This window comes from Magnolia sinica, chromosome 10 (genome assembly GCF_029962835.1).
Source record: "Magnolia sinica isolate HGM2019 chromosome 10, MsV1, whole genome shotgun sequence".
In the NCBI taxonomy this organism is placed as follows: Eukaryota; Viridiplantae; Streptophyta; class Magnoliopsida; order Magnoliales; family Magnoliaceae; genus Magnolia; species Magnolia sinica.
The window spans coordinates 68,805,404-68,822,266 of record NC_080582.1 but is presented as its reverse complement, the minus strand read 5'-3'; the positions used below and the strand labels follow the sequence as shown (position 1 = coordinate 68,822,266).

The window sequence follows — 16,863 nt, the reverse complement described above, 5'->3', positions numbered from 1 at the left end:
ATCAATAGTGAGAATATTGTTCCTTCCCACCAACCATGCCAAGGCTGCTACCTTAAGGGAGGCTTTATAATGCCACACATAAGCTGTATGACTGATTCACCATTCCAAAGAAGACCCAGAAATGAACTTAAAAAAAGATTTGACCAAGAATTTCCTGATTTTTCTTTAGTCCACACCATTGAGTCCCGCTCACCCACCACTAGCATGATTTTTTGAAGCGATTTCAGAAATTTTGACAATCTCATCTATTTCATTTTCTTATTAATTCCTTCTATATAGGGGAGTCCATATCACCTCATTTCTTTCAAAGGAAAAGCAATAAGCAACCAGAAAATTTGGATCATTGTTCGAAATATCCCCAATATTATCGAAATATCTTCGACATTATCCGTATCTCCAGCTCAGTGATACCGATAACACTAGTAGCAATACCAATAATACTATTAGTATCAGAAATTCTAGGTATTGGCAATATATCGCTAAATATCGCCAATATTTTCAACTGTGTAAATTGCAAGTGTCTGTTGTATCGCCAAGGTATCGATATCGTAAAAAAATTGTTTATTAAAAAAATTCATTTTTTTTTTTTTTAATGGGCACATGGTTGTATGATGAAATGGATGTTCGTATGTGTATATAGTATGCATGCATGGATGCACGGATGGATGCGTATGTGTGTATGTGTGCAAGCATGCAAGAATGGATTGATGGATGGGTGGGTGGGTGGATGGATCATGCGTGTCTGTTTGTATGTGCATGCACAGATGGATGGTTGGATGGATCCTCCATTTACCCCATATTTCCCCAATGTTTCTCTGAGTCAAATCGTACATGCTTTTAAGCCTCATTAAAGGGGAACTTATTATTTGATTCCCAGACATGCAAATATGCATTTTTTTTATTATTATTTTTTTGTTTTTTGATTTTTAAGTAAGAAAATGTGTATTTTAGCATCTCTTGAAGTTTCACTAAAAAATTCCACCATTTTCCCCATGCTTCCTTGCATTTTCAGGAATTGGAAATATTATCAATGATAACGATATTGTTTCTATATCTCCAGCCAACAAAACTTATAGCGACACTAATACTTTGAACACTGATTTAGATCCAATGATATACTAGCCAACCTTGGGAAAACTTCTTGAAGAGGCTGATAACAGAACCAAACATCTTTCCAAAACCGAATTCTATTGTCGTCTCCCAAATAAAAACCAATCCCCTCAACTTTCTCCCAAAGTCTTGTTATTGCTTTCCAAGCACTTGATGCTTTATATAGAGAAGACTCTCTAATTCATCTTCCTTGTTCCTCCACTCCATATTTCTTTATTATGACCATCTCCATAACTAACCTTCCTCCCCACCAAGCCCCCACCACCATTTCCCCAATAACACCTAATTAATCAATTCCAAACTTCTTATACCAACTTCCCCTTATTTATATGGCTTGCATATCTCCTCTGATTTCATTAAATGGAACTTATGCTTCTCTTTAGCTCCTCTCCAAAGGAAATCTCTCCTAATTTTATCCAAACGGTTTAACACCGACTTTGGGCATTTGAATAAAGACATAAAATAGACTGGGAGATTAGACATAACTGCCTTTATCGATGTCAATTTTCCTCCTAAAGATAAGTGTGTTCTCTTCCAACCTGAGAGCTTCCTTTCAAATCTTTCCACCACCTTATCCCACAAATATTTAGCTGGTTTACCCATACATAATGATAGACGGTGGACCTAAATAAGTTGAAGGAAATGCTCCCGATCGACATCCAAAGATTCTAGCACAATTTGTAAGACCCGAGGCCTCAAAATCTGGTTTGTACACTAGATAGCCGTTGACTGTAGATCCATTGGCCTCGAGAATGTTTTGACTTGATCATAATGTCGTTCTATTATCGAGTTGCAAGCCATATTTCAACCCGATGGCCGAATTTTAAAGATACGGACTTAAAATGAAACAATTTGAGAAATGACAACTATGTCTTTATTTTCTCTGGCAGAGCCCCACCATCGAGTTTTTAAAATCCGTTAGGTCCGAGAGCCTAACCGTTGTAGCCGTAGTCAAATTATGGAGTTACTGGCGGAAACGACATGTCAATAGGACACCCGAATTGTAAGTTATGCATAGATATGTGCATGTATATTTTACTAAACTCAAATGACCTCGATTTTTTTTAAAATCCTTGGAATGCTTTCTTTCAAATCACTTAAATAACATTTTGTTTATTGCTACCATAAGTTTAAACTTCTCAAAATCATCACAAAACATCCCATAACCCGCCTTTTTAGACAAAAGCCCATTTAAAACCATTTTCAAGTCCATAAATATGAAAAACCTCTTTCGACATTCCATTTCCAGCACTCTAGTTGAGAAGAAGAAGAAGAAGAAGAAGAAGAAGAGGAAATAGAAGTTGAGGTTGAGAACCAATCCTCTGCTAGTTACAGGTGAGTGCATAGATTAGGAGCACGTATATGTGTACGTTGGGGTTTCCTTGAAAACCTTATCGCTGAATTTTCATTTAGGGTTAGGTTCATGCTGGATTTTCATTTAGGGTTAGGCGAGTGCTGGAATTTCTGTTTTAAGGTTAGATTATTGCTGGATTTTCTGTTTTAGGGTTAGGTTATCGCTGAATTTTCATTTAGGGTTAGGTATTGCTGAATTTTCCGATTTCGGATTACGTATTGCTGAATTTTCTGATTTCGGGTTAGGTATTGCTGGATTTTCCTTGAAAGCCCCATAAAAGACGAGCTTTTCTGATATAGGGTTAGGTTATTGCTAGAATTTATGATGGAGTTGGTTAATTTATTGCTGGATTTTCTTTCAAAGCCCTATAGAAGACTAGCTTTTCTGATTTAAATTAGTTAAGTTATAGCTGGATTTTCTTAAGGTTATGGCTGGATTTTCTGAGTTAGTTGATTAGGTTATTAATGGAAGATTAGATGACAGAGATGATTTAATTTTGTTTAAAGTCACACATATTTCTAACGGTTTCTCTCTGTCCCTTACAAAGTGCATCCACTACCTGTTTGACAAAATGTTTAAAAGAAATATTCTTCATCCTTTTGATGTAGTTAATTCTTGAGAAAAAGCATGCATGTGGCATGAAGTCTGATAGCGGAATGAATTCCAGATTGGAGTTAGATTGACTAAGTCATGTGCATATCATATGCATGGTTCATAGTTGATGTATCATTGTATGATTGAGAGTGAATGATTCATATCATGGTATGGTGATCATAGTGGGTTGTGTTGCGACAGACGATGTGTCTATGAATAGCATGTGAACCGTCTAGATACAGGATGTATTATATGAGATCCCTATGAGAAACTTAAAATTTATGAGGAGACCACATGAGGAAGGTCATCCTTTGCTTGTCTTGAAAAACATGATCTATTGTGCTTGTGTGTGGACTCATGCGTACATGCATACGGTGATTGTAAATGCGATGAAACATACTTTGTTATGACACAAGTTGAACACCACACCGAAAATGTGTAATTCAACAGGACATGATTAGAGGGTCCGTGGGTGAAAGTCCTTAAACCCCGATTGGTACTATTGGGAGCAACCAATGCCTAGACCAGGTGGAAGAACAGAGCGCTGAAATGCCGAAATACCAAAGTAGGCAGCGACTCCCACCGACGCGTGTCGATTGGTTGAGAAGTTTGACCTGACCTGCTTATGGACAAGCAAAGATAGGTTGTGTGTGACGAGCTCGTAAATTATCCGCTATCGTTTTGCCAGGCGACTGATGACTCTTGCTGTTAGGTAGATAGTGAGGTTCAACACAAGTGGGTTAGACTAGTTTGGCCCGTGAACTATGTAGTCCCACCTCTGTAGTTGACCACGGTGGAAAAGTATATACAAGTGGGTAGCGATCATATGCAAGTCCCACCTCTGTTTCAGACTTTGGTGATCCAATTGGGAAATGTGGAAAGTTGTGGAAACGTTGAAAGAGTATGTATGTTACAAGTGGGTAGAAGTCCCACCTTTGTATATAAAAATGATTTGGAACATAAAAAGTGGCATAACGCACTGTATCTTTATTTTATTGTTATCGATCCAGAAAGCCTGTGCATTCCTGTGCATTATATGAGCATGACATGAAACATGCATTTTCACTATACACGCACTCATTGGGCTTAGTAGCTCAAGCTTTCCTTTCTTTGTTTTAACAGGTGAGAGTAGGGAGCTGCAGGAGTAGAGGCTATAGACTCCAGTTGTCCTTTTTGTTTTGTACATATCAGTGTATATATATTTTTTTGTAATACTCTGAATATGTACATCAGGTATAGTAAATATGACATGGTTTATGTTTTGGTTTTGCCTTGATGTGCTCAGTTGTACACAGTCATATATAATGAAAATTTGAGAAATGCTACGTGTTTGTCGTTTTGACTTTCAGAAATCCTCCTTGTGGAGCCCCGCTTATGGGACTTAGTATGTGATAGTTGGAAGTCCCAAAATCGGAGTTCTACAGAGGCTGTCAACCAAAATGTGGTGTATAGTAATCATGGATTACCAACACTAGACTTAGGGTTGTGAGATAATTGCCCACCTCTTATTGGGTTAATTGAATCCCCAACAATTCGCTTTTACTTATATTCACCCTTAAACCTGAAGCTACCTCGAAGCATGTAACAATTTTCCTTAAATTGTCCACCTTTTGCACATCTGCACTACAAAATAATATCGTATCATCCACATACTGTAAGTGAGATGCCTGAAATTCTGATTTGTCTGCCCTGAAACCTTCAATAAGTTTATCCACTAGTCTTTGTAGCATGCGACTTAGAGCCTCCATCACTACTATAAATAAATACATAGATAACAAGTCCCCTTGTCTCCAAACTCCCAATGCTGAAAGATAGCCCCTCGGAGATTGGATCCCTTCACCATAATCGAAAACTTAGCCGACATTACATAGCTTTGCATCCAGCTTCTCCATTTCTGACTATAGTCCAAACAATCTAGCATGCAATCTAGAAATCCCTAGTCCACATAATCACATGCCTTTTCTATATACAGTTTACAAACTTCTTTTTTCTTTTCTTTACGCGCAATCAATGCACTATCCACTATATGTCGTACCACTATATGGTCCCTTAATTCACCAATCCAAGCGGGCCATACAATGGTATGGTCCGCATCCACATTCGTCGATAGGATGGATCATCTACAATAGTTGGGGTAATATTAGTGTTAGATTATTGCTTTCCCAGTCATCATGGGATGGATCATCCATAACAAGTGCTACGATATTAAACACTAAGAGGATAGCATCGTCTAGACAATTCCTGGATGAAGAATGGATTATGATTAGATTATTTTGAATTATAGTGGTGATGGTGGCATTGAGATGGAGTGTTGATGTTGTGTTGAAGGTGGTGGCAACATGATGATGAAGATGATGGCGTAATGAAGTAACAACCAATCCAGCTTTGAGACCATATAAACACGTGAAATTATAGAGAGAAGAAAGATGAAAGAGAGGAAATGAAGGAGAATGAGAGAATTACACTATCCCTTTCACAATCATTTACTTATAAGAGTAGGAGATGGTTACAAGTGATAAGAACATCATAAATGAGAATAAAATCCCACTAGCATGGTGCTCTACAAGAACACATAAATTAGTTCTTTAGAACTTCTAATATACTATATTCTCAACGCCTACTATGTTGTGCAACCAGCTTCTCGAGCATGGCCTTTCATGTTAAGGATACTTTGCGTTTAACATTTTCCCTAGCAACTACTCCAGGACACTATTTTGCTTGCTCGCACTTTGGGGCAGGTAAGTAATAGTCAGGTTGAGAGGCAACACTAGGTGGGGTGCTGTTGTCATGTGAACCTTTGCCATGGCCAGTTCCAAGAGCCCGGATAAAGGAGGAAGATTGAGGCCTGGTGGAAAGCCAATAGTAAAACAGTGCCAACCTACTATTTAAAAGCCAACCCAAAATTGCGCATGAACCCTGCCATTGCTACTTGCTAATCAAAAATCATACTCTACTCTCACCACAGGCACACCAATGTGGTACTTGTGAGAGAAAAGGCAGTTGTTCTCCCCACTGTTTGTGTTGTGGCCCGAAGCTGGTCTCGTCAAAGAATGGGTCACGCATGCTATGTTACATGGAACTCTGGAATGGATACCATGTCCTTCCTTCCCTAACACTAAATCTGGTTGTAAATGGTGTACTGGATGCCATACTTGGGAAACATTGCCACACATGTATGTCTAAAGTTGATTGCTAGTCCAATCCTTTTAACCGTCAATTTGAACATACGTGTGTGGCCCAGCTAATAACCGAACCCACCTGATGGACAGGATAAGACCTACATGTCCCATAAGTACATGTGGAGAAAGTAGGATTCTTACAAATAGCCATCACATTTATAGCAATAGAGGTAGCTAGTTGGGATCATGCTTGCTAGTGAAATCATAATTAGCATTGCTTTCAAAACCAAGGTCTACTCTAGTCCATTGTTTTAAATATCGTTATCGCGTAATGTATCGCACCCTTGGGATACAGATACATATCGGTTATCGCATGGAATATATCAGTTGTATCGTGTAATGTATCGTTGTTGTTGGGAAACATGAGAACATTGGGAAATTGGTCGAATTTTTCAATGAAACTTAAGGGATTATTGAAAAAGACATTAATACACACTTATAAATCAAAACATTACAAAAACAAAGTGCACATAATAGGGGTTTCCTTTGTATGAGGTCCTAATATATGCGCTTTCCAACCGAACTGATGCAAGTATATTCAAAGTCTATTCATATAATTTATAAACGTAAGAAGACATGTATGGAAACACAAGTAATACATTCAAAAGCAAAAGAAGAATCACTAGATCATGCTATATACATGTTTAATTTTGTGTTTGGATACAAAAATTGCAACTAATTTGCGAGAAATTGAGAAATTTCATTTTTTCTCAATTTTCCGCAACTTGACCCATCTCTCCTAAATCTCAAAATCAAAGTTCCAAATCCATGATTTTTCATGAAAAATATGAAGAATCATAGATTTGTAACCATTTGACACTGGTTTAACATCATTTACAACAAAAACATGAATCGAAAACGCTCAGTAGATCGAATAGGTGGGATATATCGGCAGTACCTGTGCATTTCGTATCACAGAGGTGGGATAGAAGATAAATCGTGGGATATATCGGCTGATATTGTCGATATTTAAAAAATTGCTCTAGTCTATAGTCATGGATAAACCAAATCAAAATCATATAATCTTCAACATTGGATGAAGAAAATAATAATCTTTTGGAAGTCCCAACTCCATGTCTCCAATCATCCAAGCATTCCTTCTTTGCCCCCTCAATGTTGAGGCAAATTGTTGGAGGAAAAAAAAGAGGAGCAAAAGCAAAAGTCCAGAAAATGTGAAAGTGAATGCCATTAAATGGAGAAGGTGATCAGAGTCCAAGATCGGCAAAGCAGAAGGATTGGGCTAGCAGGGAAAAAAGGTCTGTTCATGTGTTCGTGGCAGATTTTGATCTGCAATGGAGTGCAGCTGATGTTGCTCGATTGTTTGAGAATCATGGAAAGGTTGCAGAGACAGCACCTCCTAGAGACACAGTGACTGAGAAATTTAGAAGATTCATGTTTGTCAGATTCTTGGATCTGGACAAAGCTCTTAAAGCCATGGAAGTTTTGAATGGATGAGAAGAAGGCAGCTGGGTTTTAACTCTTAACATTGCTAAGCACATAAAAAATGAGGGTTAGGAAGAACTTCTGATAGGAGGGATGATAGTAGAAGGTAAAACTAAAGTTGTTGCATTTCTTAGTATGGTCGCTAGGGAGCTGCGAGTAAAGAGGATGGAAGAAAAGAAGTCGCTTAGAGATGTATGCTCAGGGGAAAGGGCTGCAGAAAAACAAGTGTGGTAAGAGATGTTGGAAGAGAAACGAACGAGGCCATGAAGCATTTGTTGGCTTAATTTACAAGGTTCCTGCTTAAAGCACGCTTGGTGGGAGATATTGATTTAGGAGGATGAAGATGGAGGACATGCAAAATTGGGTTGCTATTCAGTGGAAATTATTGTAGCAAGAAGTATTTCATGCGATGTGGAATACTATATCGATATTCTTTTTTTATTATTAACAATAATTATTAGCTTGACAGATTCCTTATATCAACGGAGTGCGAGTTTTGGAAAGGCTCCAGTTGATGAAGCACTGAAAAGATTGGGAATTCTGATTCCATCGAACTGTTCCTGCTGCCCTCATCCCATGGTTGAATAAATAGATCAGTTTTTTAGCAACAGGATTATAGCTAAGAATGTATGGGGTTATTTCAATTATATTCTAGACATTCCTACTCTGTGAATGGTTAGGGTAGGTTAGGTTCTCCCTGGGTTTTGGCTGGTGGGCCTGTCTCGGGACCTCTGGTTGACTCGAAACCTTTCTTCGGATATTCGGATCAAAAAGGTTGGGTATGTTTTCTGGGAATTGGATCGATTTTTGGGTAGGCTCTGGTTTGGGTGGTGGTTAGGGTTTAGGGAATGGTTGGGGTAGTTTATGGTTAGGGTTTAGGGAATGGTTAGGGTAGTTTATGGTTAGGATTTAGGGAATGGTTGGGGTAGGCTAGGGTTAGGGTTTAGGGAATGGTTAGGGTAGGTTAGGGTTAGGGTTTAGGGAATGGTTGGGGTTTTTGGCTCTCTTCCTGAGGGTTGTCTTTGCTTTCCCAAGTTGCTAGCCTGGGTGGGGTGCCTACAGATGCCCCTCTTTGTCCGAGGTTGCAAGCAACCGAGTGCCAAAGCGAGTGGACACCCACCCTTCTGATCAGAAAAGGTTGTGGATCAAATCCATTGCCTGCCATCGTGTCGTAGTCAGCTTACTATTTGGAAATGAGATGACTCGCACATATCATGAGGGTTTGAGGAAAACGTTGTGATTATCCCTACGCGTTTTGTGGCATTACGGGCCACGAATCACAACCTTTTCACGTTAGATTGTTAATAGCATCAGAGGGTAAGTCTGAAAAGTAGGGTCCCTGCGCGTTCTGCGGCTTTACGAGGATTCCCGTACTGTTTGGATCTTGTTATTTCCTTTGCTACCTAATCACCCTAGGAGTACTTGTTTTGTTTGATTGTCAAAGTGGTTAGTTGTCCTGCGCGTTCTACGGCCTTACGGGGAACTCATTATGCCGACTTAGACTCGATCAAACTTTCCAAATATCCTGGACTAGGTATGTGTAGGCAGTGTTCGAGTTGTCGGTATCGCTACAAGTTTCGCTGGCCAGAGATAAAGATATAATATGATTATCGCCGATAACCGGAAATGCAGGAAAAAATGGGGAAACATGGAGAAAATGATGGAATTTTTCAGTGAAACTTCAGGACATACATGAATACACATATTTACATATTCAGGAATAAAAAAATTGCAAAAAAAATACATTACATAATAAGTTTTCATTTAATGGGACAAAAAAAGCATGCGATGCCATAAAAAATCACTTTAATAACAACTAAAATGAGTTTATATATTACAAATGAAGCTGGCATACAGTAATTAAGACATGTAAAAGTTAAGACATGTAAAAGTGAATGAACTCAAAGATTCCAAATCAAGGATGGATTGGATTATCCAATCAGTGTGATTTTTTGCATGATAGAGATGTACGTCACAAATCCACTCCTACCATCTGTTTTGAAAGGCCACAATAGGATAATGGTCTAAAAGTTAGGCAGATCCAAAAATCTGGTGGTGGGCCATACCACTGTTTTTAATGGTGGGCATTTAATCACCACTGTTTCCCTTAGTGTGGTCCACCTGGGATGCAAATCTGCCTCATTTTAGACTCATGCCTTAAAATTATCTATCAAAAGAAATGGACGACATTGATAAAATATTTATCATTATGATGGCCCCACAGAACATCGACCCATCAATCCAAAGATACAAACAAGTGACACATGCGCACCATATAAATCAGTATGCTTATCGTACTGAGTCAACTATGTGGGGCCCATTGTGATTTATGTATTTTATCCACCCCATCCATCCATTTACAAGATAATTTTAAGGCTTGATCTCAAAGATGAAGCATATCCAATGCTTAAATGGACCACACCACAGGAAACAATGTGAATTGAACATGCCTACCGTTGAAAAATCATTACGGGCTACAAAAGTTTTGGATCCATGTCATTTTTGTATTTTAACTTCATCCATCTCTGTGTGGATCTTATGAACAACTTGGATGACAAATAAATACCACTGTGGGCCATAGCTCTTAGGAAGGTTTCAACTTGGATGACAAATAAACCTCCTTGGTCCAACATGATATTTATATACATTTAAACAGTTCATGGTCCCATTCCTACTGGGATGAATCGAAAACAATAATAATAATAATAAATAAATAAATAATAGCCCCCTCCCACCCACTTAGTGGTGCAAGGGAGTAAAGTGGATTATGTACAACCTTAGCCTTCAAGAAGACAGTACAACACTTATGGTGGGGCCCACCTTGATATATTTATTCTATATCCATCTTGTTCATCTATTTTTAAAAATCAATTTAGAGTATCAATTTAGAGCAGATTCAAATCTTTGGTGAACTTTACATAAGAAACAGTGGTGATAGACCATTAAAACCTTCTCATGGATTACAGAAGTTTTAGACCAACCTAATATTTGTTCTTTTCTATATAAAGGTTTACGAGACCTTATCAAAGGGTTGGATGACAAATAAACATTACAAAAACATAAAAACATTAATGTAGGCTCAAAGAAGTTTTTAATGGTGGAGGTTCAACCACCACACTTTCTTAAAATATGGCCCAGCTTAGATACCGATCTGCTTCATTTTTTGAGCTAGTGTCTTATAATAATCTGAAAAAACCTATGGATGGCTTGCATATAAAATAAATACATCAATGTGAGCCCCACCGTGAGATATGCACTACTGTTTGTAAAGGCATGTAATTGCACCAAGTTCATTCTCCGAAAGGGAGCTTTCGTCTTGGCTGGTGTACCAAGTATCTAGGTGTATTGACGTTAGCAAGTTCTGTGGGTCCCATCATGAGGTATGTGTTATAACCAAACCGTCCATTCATTTTATGAGTGCGTATTAAGGCTTGAGCTGAAAAATAAGATAGATATAAAGATCAAGTGGACCACACCGCAAAAAGCATTGGGGGATTGAACGTATACCATTGAAACCTTTTTTGGGGTCACATAAGTTTTGTATCAATATTATGTGTTTTTCCTCTTAATCTAGGTATTTTTGACCTTATGAACAGATTGAATTGAAAATAAACTTTATGGTGGGCCCTACGAATGTTTTAACGTTGAAAATCATTACCCACTACTATTTCTGGCGTGGTCCATTTGAGATTTGGCTATGATTTATTTTTTGATTCATGCTCTAAAATGATTTTGAAAAATGAATGAACGGTATGGATGTAATAAATACATCATTTTGGGGCCATTTAACTTAACTTTGATAACCTTTGAACCGTTCGTACAACTCGGAGCTCGAGGAGCTTCAGCGCTCGTCATCGCATGACACGTACCCACACTGGCAGTCCAGACGCGGATTAGATACTGACAGGTTGAATAGCGAGTCCGCCACTGAATGATGTCACCAAGTTATGTGGGCCCCACTATGATATATGTGTTGTATCCACACCGTCCATCCATTTTGAGATATCATTTTAGGGCATGAGCCAAGGAACGAGGGAGATAAAATCTGCAGCGGACCCCACCATAGAAAGCAGTGGGGAGAGTGATTCCCACCGTTGAAGCTATCCTACGGCCCACCATAATGTTTATTTGAAATCCAACCTATTCAAAAGTTAAAAAATACCTGAAATAAGGGAAAATATAAATATCAGCTTGATCTAAAGCTTTTGTGGCCTTTAGAAGTTTTTAATGGTGGACGTCACTGTTCCCACATTTTACTGTGCTGGGGCCCACTGGATCTTTGGATTTAACTCGTTCTTTGGATATTGCCCTAAAATGATCTCTCCAAATGGATGGAAGGCGTGGATACAAAACATACATCATGAAAACATACATCATGATGGGGCCCACGGAACTTGGTGACATCACGTCAGTAGCTAGTCTAGCTACTCAACCAATCAGTAGCTAATACGCGCCCCTTTCGTCTCATCTTCAACGAAAAAGCTTCCATCGTTTTTTCCGCCTAAAATAAAATTCCAAATATCTTTCCCCAAATTTCTCTCCTCTTCAAATTCCAACCCAAATCGCCTTCAACCTCGCCGAAATTGGGTTTCTTTCAAACCTATTCTTTTCAAAGAAAAAAAAGAAGAGATTTCTTACCTCTAAAAATCCGGCGCTATCAACCGTGATTGGCCCACCAAATCCATCCGAAAGCCACTCCCGCAGGCAGATTTTGAGGAAAAAATGGTAAGAGATTTTTTTTTTTTATATATCTGTTTTGTTTTTTTAAAAAAAAAAAAATAATAATAGGGAGAGTTGTCGTTGATAATTATTTTTTTCCCGATAAAATCGAAAATATCGCCGATATTTCGTCGACATTAGGAAGAGACGAATTTTTGGTGTTTTGGTGTCGCCGGTCCAGCGACACCGATAATATCAACGATATTATCGATTTTTCGTCAACAATGGAAACACTATGTGTAGGTAATATTTTTCCATGCAGTTTTCTGGTTCTGATACTTTGGTTACAACGGATCTTCTCCACTTTGAATTTGGTTATTCTTACCAGAGATAGATCAAATCATCACTTGCATTCGATTCGTACGACTGTCAGATATTGAGATCGAGCCAATCGTAGTTGTATCATATATAGATTCGATCATCCTCCAGGGAAACCGGAAGGGATCGGATCTTATTTTGTTGTTTGAACTGGACGCAACTGGGGAATATGGGAGATTCCTCGGTATACTACATGCCGTATGCGTTTTTTGAAAAACTGTGTGCAGAAAACTATCCTCTTCGGAGCTATATTCCTTGGGGATTTTATTGTAAATATTTTTAAGATTTTTGAAAAGATCTGTTCGATCTCGCGAGCGAGCGTCGTCGTTCGGTTTTTTATTGCATAATTTAAATAAGTATCAAACAGTCGCATTGCCTCCACTAATGAGTTAATGAGGCTAAACATGATTTATTTTGCTAATTTGCATTTATTTCTTTTTTTTGGTATTTCGTCTTATTTTCCTAAGAAATTTTCATTTTATCAAGATTCCTAATTTCTCACGAGATTTAGCAATTTCTCCTGAGAAATTGGGTTTATCCAGTGGTTTCATTGTCGACGAGAAATCGATAATATTGGCAATATTATCGGTGTCGCTGAACCGACGATATCGAAACCCCAAAGTTTCATTTCTCTTCCAAATGTCGACGAAATATTGGCGATATTTTCGATTTTATCAAAAAATAGCTATCGTTCTCCCTATTATTGGAAAAAATAATTGAAATAAATATAAAAAAATATACAAAAAAGAGCTCTCTTACCTTTTTTTTTCTCAAGATTTACCTGTGGAAGTGGCTTTCGGGTAGATTTAGTGGGCCAATTGCTGTTGATAGCTCCGAATTTTTGGAGATAAGAAAACCCTTTAAAAAAAAAAAAACCCTTTTGTTTTCTTCGAAGAAAGAGATTTGAAAGAGAACTTGATTTCGCCGAGATTTACGGGGATTTGGGTTCGGATTTGAAAAAGAAAAAGATAAATTTCTGGGAGATTTTTTACGGAACAAGATCGAAATCTCATCGTCATTGCAGATTTTTCGGAGAAGAGAGAATTTCGTAAAACCAAAAGCTCTCTTGCTCTAAAGGTGTGCAGATTGGCTACTGACAGGTTGAGTAGCGAGACTGCAACTGAAGTGATGTCACCAAGTTTTGTGGACCCCACCATGATGTATGTTTTGTATCCACGTTGTCCATCTGTCTGGAGAGATAATTTTAGTGTAAGATCCAAAGAATGAGTCACATCCAAAGCTCCAGTGGATCACACCGAAAAATAAAATAAAAATAGTGGGGAGAATGAGGCCACCGTTAAAAACTTCTAAAGGCCACAAAAGTTTTCAATCAAGCTGATATTTGTTTTTTTAACTTTTTTTAATGTCTTTTTTAACTTTTGAACATGTTGGATTTTGAAAAAACATCTTGGTGGGCCTTAAGAAGGTTTTAACGGTGGGCATCAATCCTCCTGCTGTTTTTTGTGCTGTGGTCCATTGAAGCTTTGGATCTGCCTCATTCTCTGACTAGTGACGTTGGGGAAATGAATCCAGGTCTTACATCTTGTGGGGTCCTGTATGTTGAAAAAAATAGAAACAGATGATCTAACCGTGATAAGTTCTTGTTGAATTTTGTAGTATTATTGTCTATGATGGACCCCAATCACACCGTAAATAATGAAAGCTCTGTGCGGCAAGCACCAGGCTGTATCTGTGAAATCTAACCCGTCCATTGGGTAAGAATCCTTTCTCTAACCATACATTAAAAAGATCAGATCGATAAAAGTTTCAATGGGCTGCACGAATAGGAAAATCATTAAATTGCTCCTAAAAACATCAAGTTCAAGCATTGTGGCCCACCTGAGTGTTGGATCAAGCTGATTTTTGTATCTTCCATTCATCCCCAAGAGTCACCCTTGATGAACGAGTTTGATGATAGATGCATATCACAGTGGCCCCCAACATAAACCTATGGTTGGCGTTCCATCCTCATTGTTCCCTGTGATGTGGCCCACCTAATTTGTGGACATGGATGATTTTTGGAGCCAGGGCCTAGCATCGGAGCACACCAATGATGAACAGACCTGATCATACACAGACAAATATTGAGTGTTCTACGTGCTTCTAAGATGGTGCAGATATTCCGGAGCTGTGATGATTCCGTCTATCTAGGATGGTGAGGTGTACAACAGAAGACCACTTACCAGTGGGGCCCACAAGATGTACAATCTAGATCCAACTACTCATCTGCCAAGATGTGATTTGGCTAGTGACGTTGCCCCTAGCAAGATGGCTAGTAGTTGGTGCTATGTGGGCACAATCATGAAGTATTTATTTGATCCACGCTGTCCATCCATTTTTTTAGATCATTTTACATCTTGATCCAAAACATCGGACATAAATAACTCCTAGGTGAACCATACCACAAGAAATAGTAGTAATTGAATGTCCACCATTAAAAACCTCCCAGGGTTCAGTGTAATGTTTATTTGACATCCAACCTATTGATTAGGTTATACAAACTAGTTTAATACAAAACTTGTGGCCCTTAAAAAGTTTTTAATGGTGTGCATTCAATCAACACTGTCCTGTGATGTGGTCCACATGCGATTTGGATCTACCTATTTTTTGGGCTTATACCACAAAATGATCTGGAAAACTATATGGATGCGTCAATATGTCAGACAAGTGCCATATCCAAGCCATCAATCACCAAGTGTACCAATATATAGATTCTACGTCCCAAGAAAGGTGTACTTTTTTAATTCATTAACTTTTACATGTCTTAATTATTATATGCCAGCTGCATTTGTATAATATAAACTCATTTTGATTACAATTGGAGCGATTTCTTACGGTAGCGCATGCTTTTTGGGCCCCATTAAATGAAAACTTATTATTTAATGCATTTTTTGTAATTTTTTTATTCATAAATATGCAAATATGTGTATTTAGGCATGCCCTGAAGTTTTACTGAAAATTGCATCATTTTTCCCATTATTCGCCATTTTTCTTCGCATTTCCGGTTATCAACGATAACGATATTATATCTTTATCTCCAGTCAGCGAAACTTGTAGCGATACCGACAACTCGAACACTGGGTTTATCTCATGAAAATCTTTCATTTCTCGCATTTCCGTCCCTTATCCGTCGGTCTGAAGCATTTTCCGGTCGTCCCATCACCTCATAAGGGACAGGCGTGCTGATCCATGCACGTTGGGCGGTGGACGGTAGTAGGATTACCGCCCAACACTCGTTTGTCCGCTAGTCGGACGCTGGCGCTGGTCCAGGCCAAGTGCCCTTCTTCCTTATTTCTTCTTCTCATTTCTCCTTCCAGGGACGCCATTTTTTGCTTCAATCTAAGCTTGTCTTCCTCTAGTACTGGTTCCTTACCATTTACACTTCTCCTTGATCTTCTCCCAGGTGGTTGTCTTTTGATGGAATGATCTTTCTTTTTGATGGATTTCAGCATCCATGCTCATGGAGTACTTGAAACATTTATTTGTGGCCCTGGATCTCCCTTTTGGACATAAGAAACCAGGGATCCGGATTTTGGAAAATATTGCTTGGAATTCCAGCATTTTGAGCTTGCTGGAAAAATTTTATTTTGCCATGAATTGGTGTATTTTTTGTTTTTGATTGAGTGGGGTGTGATAAGAAGGTGCCCCACTCTTATTTTGTGTATGGACATTTTGTTTATTTATTTATTTATTATTATTTTTTTTTTAAAAGAAGAACAGGACCAGATTATGGAATGGTGGGCCAGGATTGATGATTCGTGGTCCACTTGGATCTTCCAACCGTATGGATCTTGATGGTGGGCCAACATTTGTGGAGTGGATCACACTCCCTAGCTTGATTTTTGGCTCCATGTATAGGTTGGATTCTCCAAGTGGGCTAGGATCATGGGCCTAGAAAGGAGGATTTGGACAATGGGCCCTGGGCCTTGAATCTTGGTAATGGATTGGGCCTTAGGACATGGGCCTTAGGACTTGGAGATGTGGGCCTTGATCAATGGGCTAGAGAGCTTTTGAAATGTGGGCCTTGATCAATGGGCTAGAGAGCTTTTGAAATGTGGGCCTTGACATGTGGGCCTTGGAGTGTGCCTTGAGATATGGGCGTTTGGGCTCTTGAGATGTGGGCCTTGGAGTGGGCTTTGATCATTG

General features: G+C 38.7%; 1 protein-coding gene across 4 annotated transcripts in view; it reads right to left on the bottom strand.

The window, feature by feature from the left end:
* The window catches only part of LOC131216921 (protein ENHANCED DISEASE RESISTANCE 2-like), a 188,758-nt gene that overhangs the window by 41,602 nt on the left and 130,293 nt on the right, over positions 1-16,863 (bottom strand). The window lies entirely within an intron of this gene.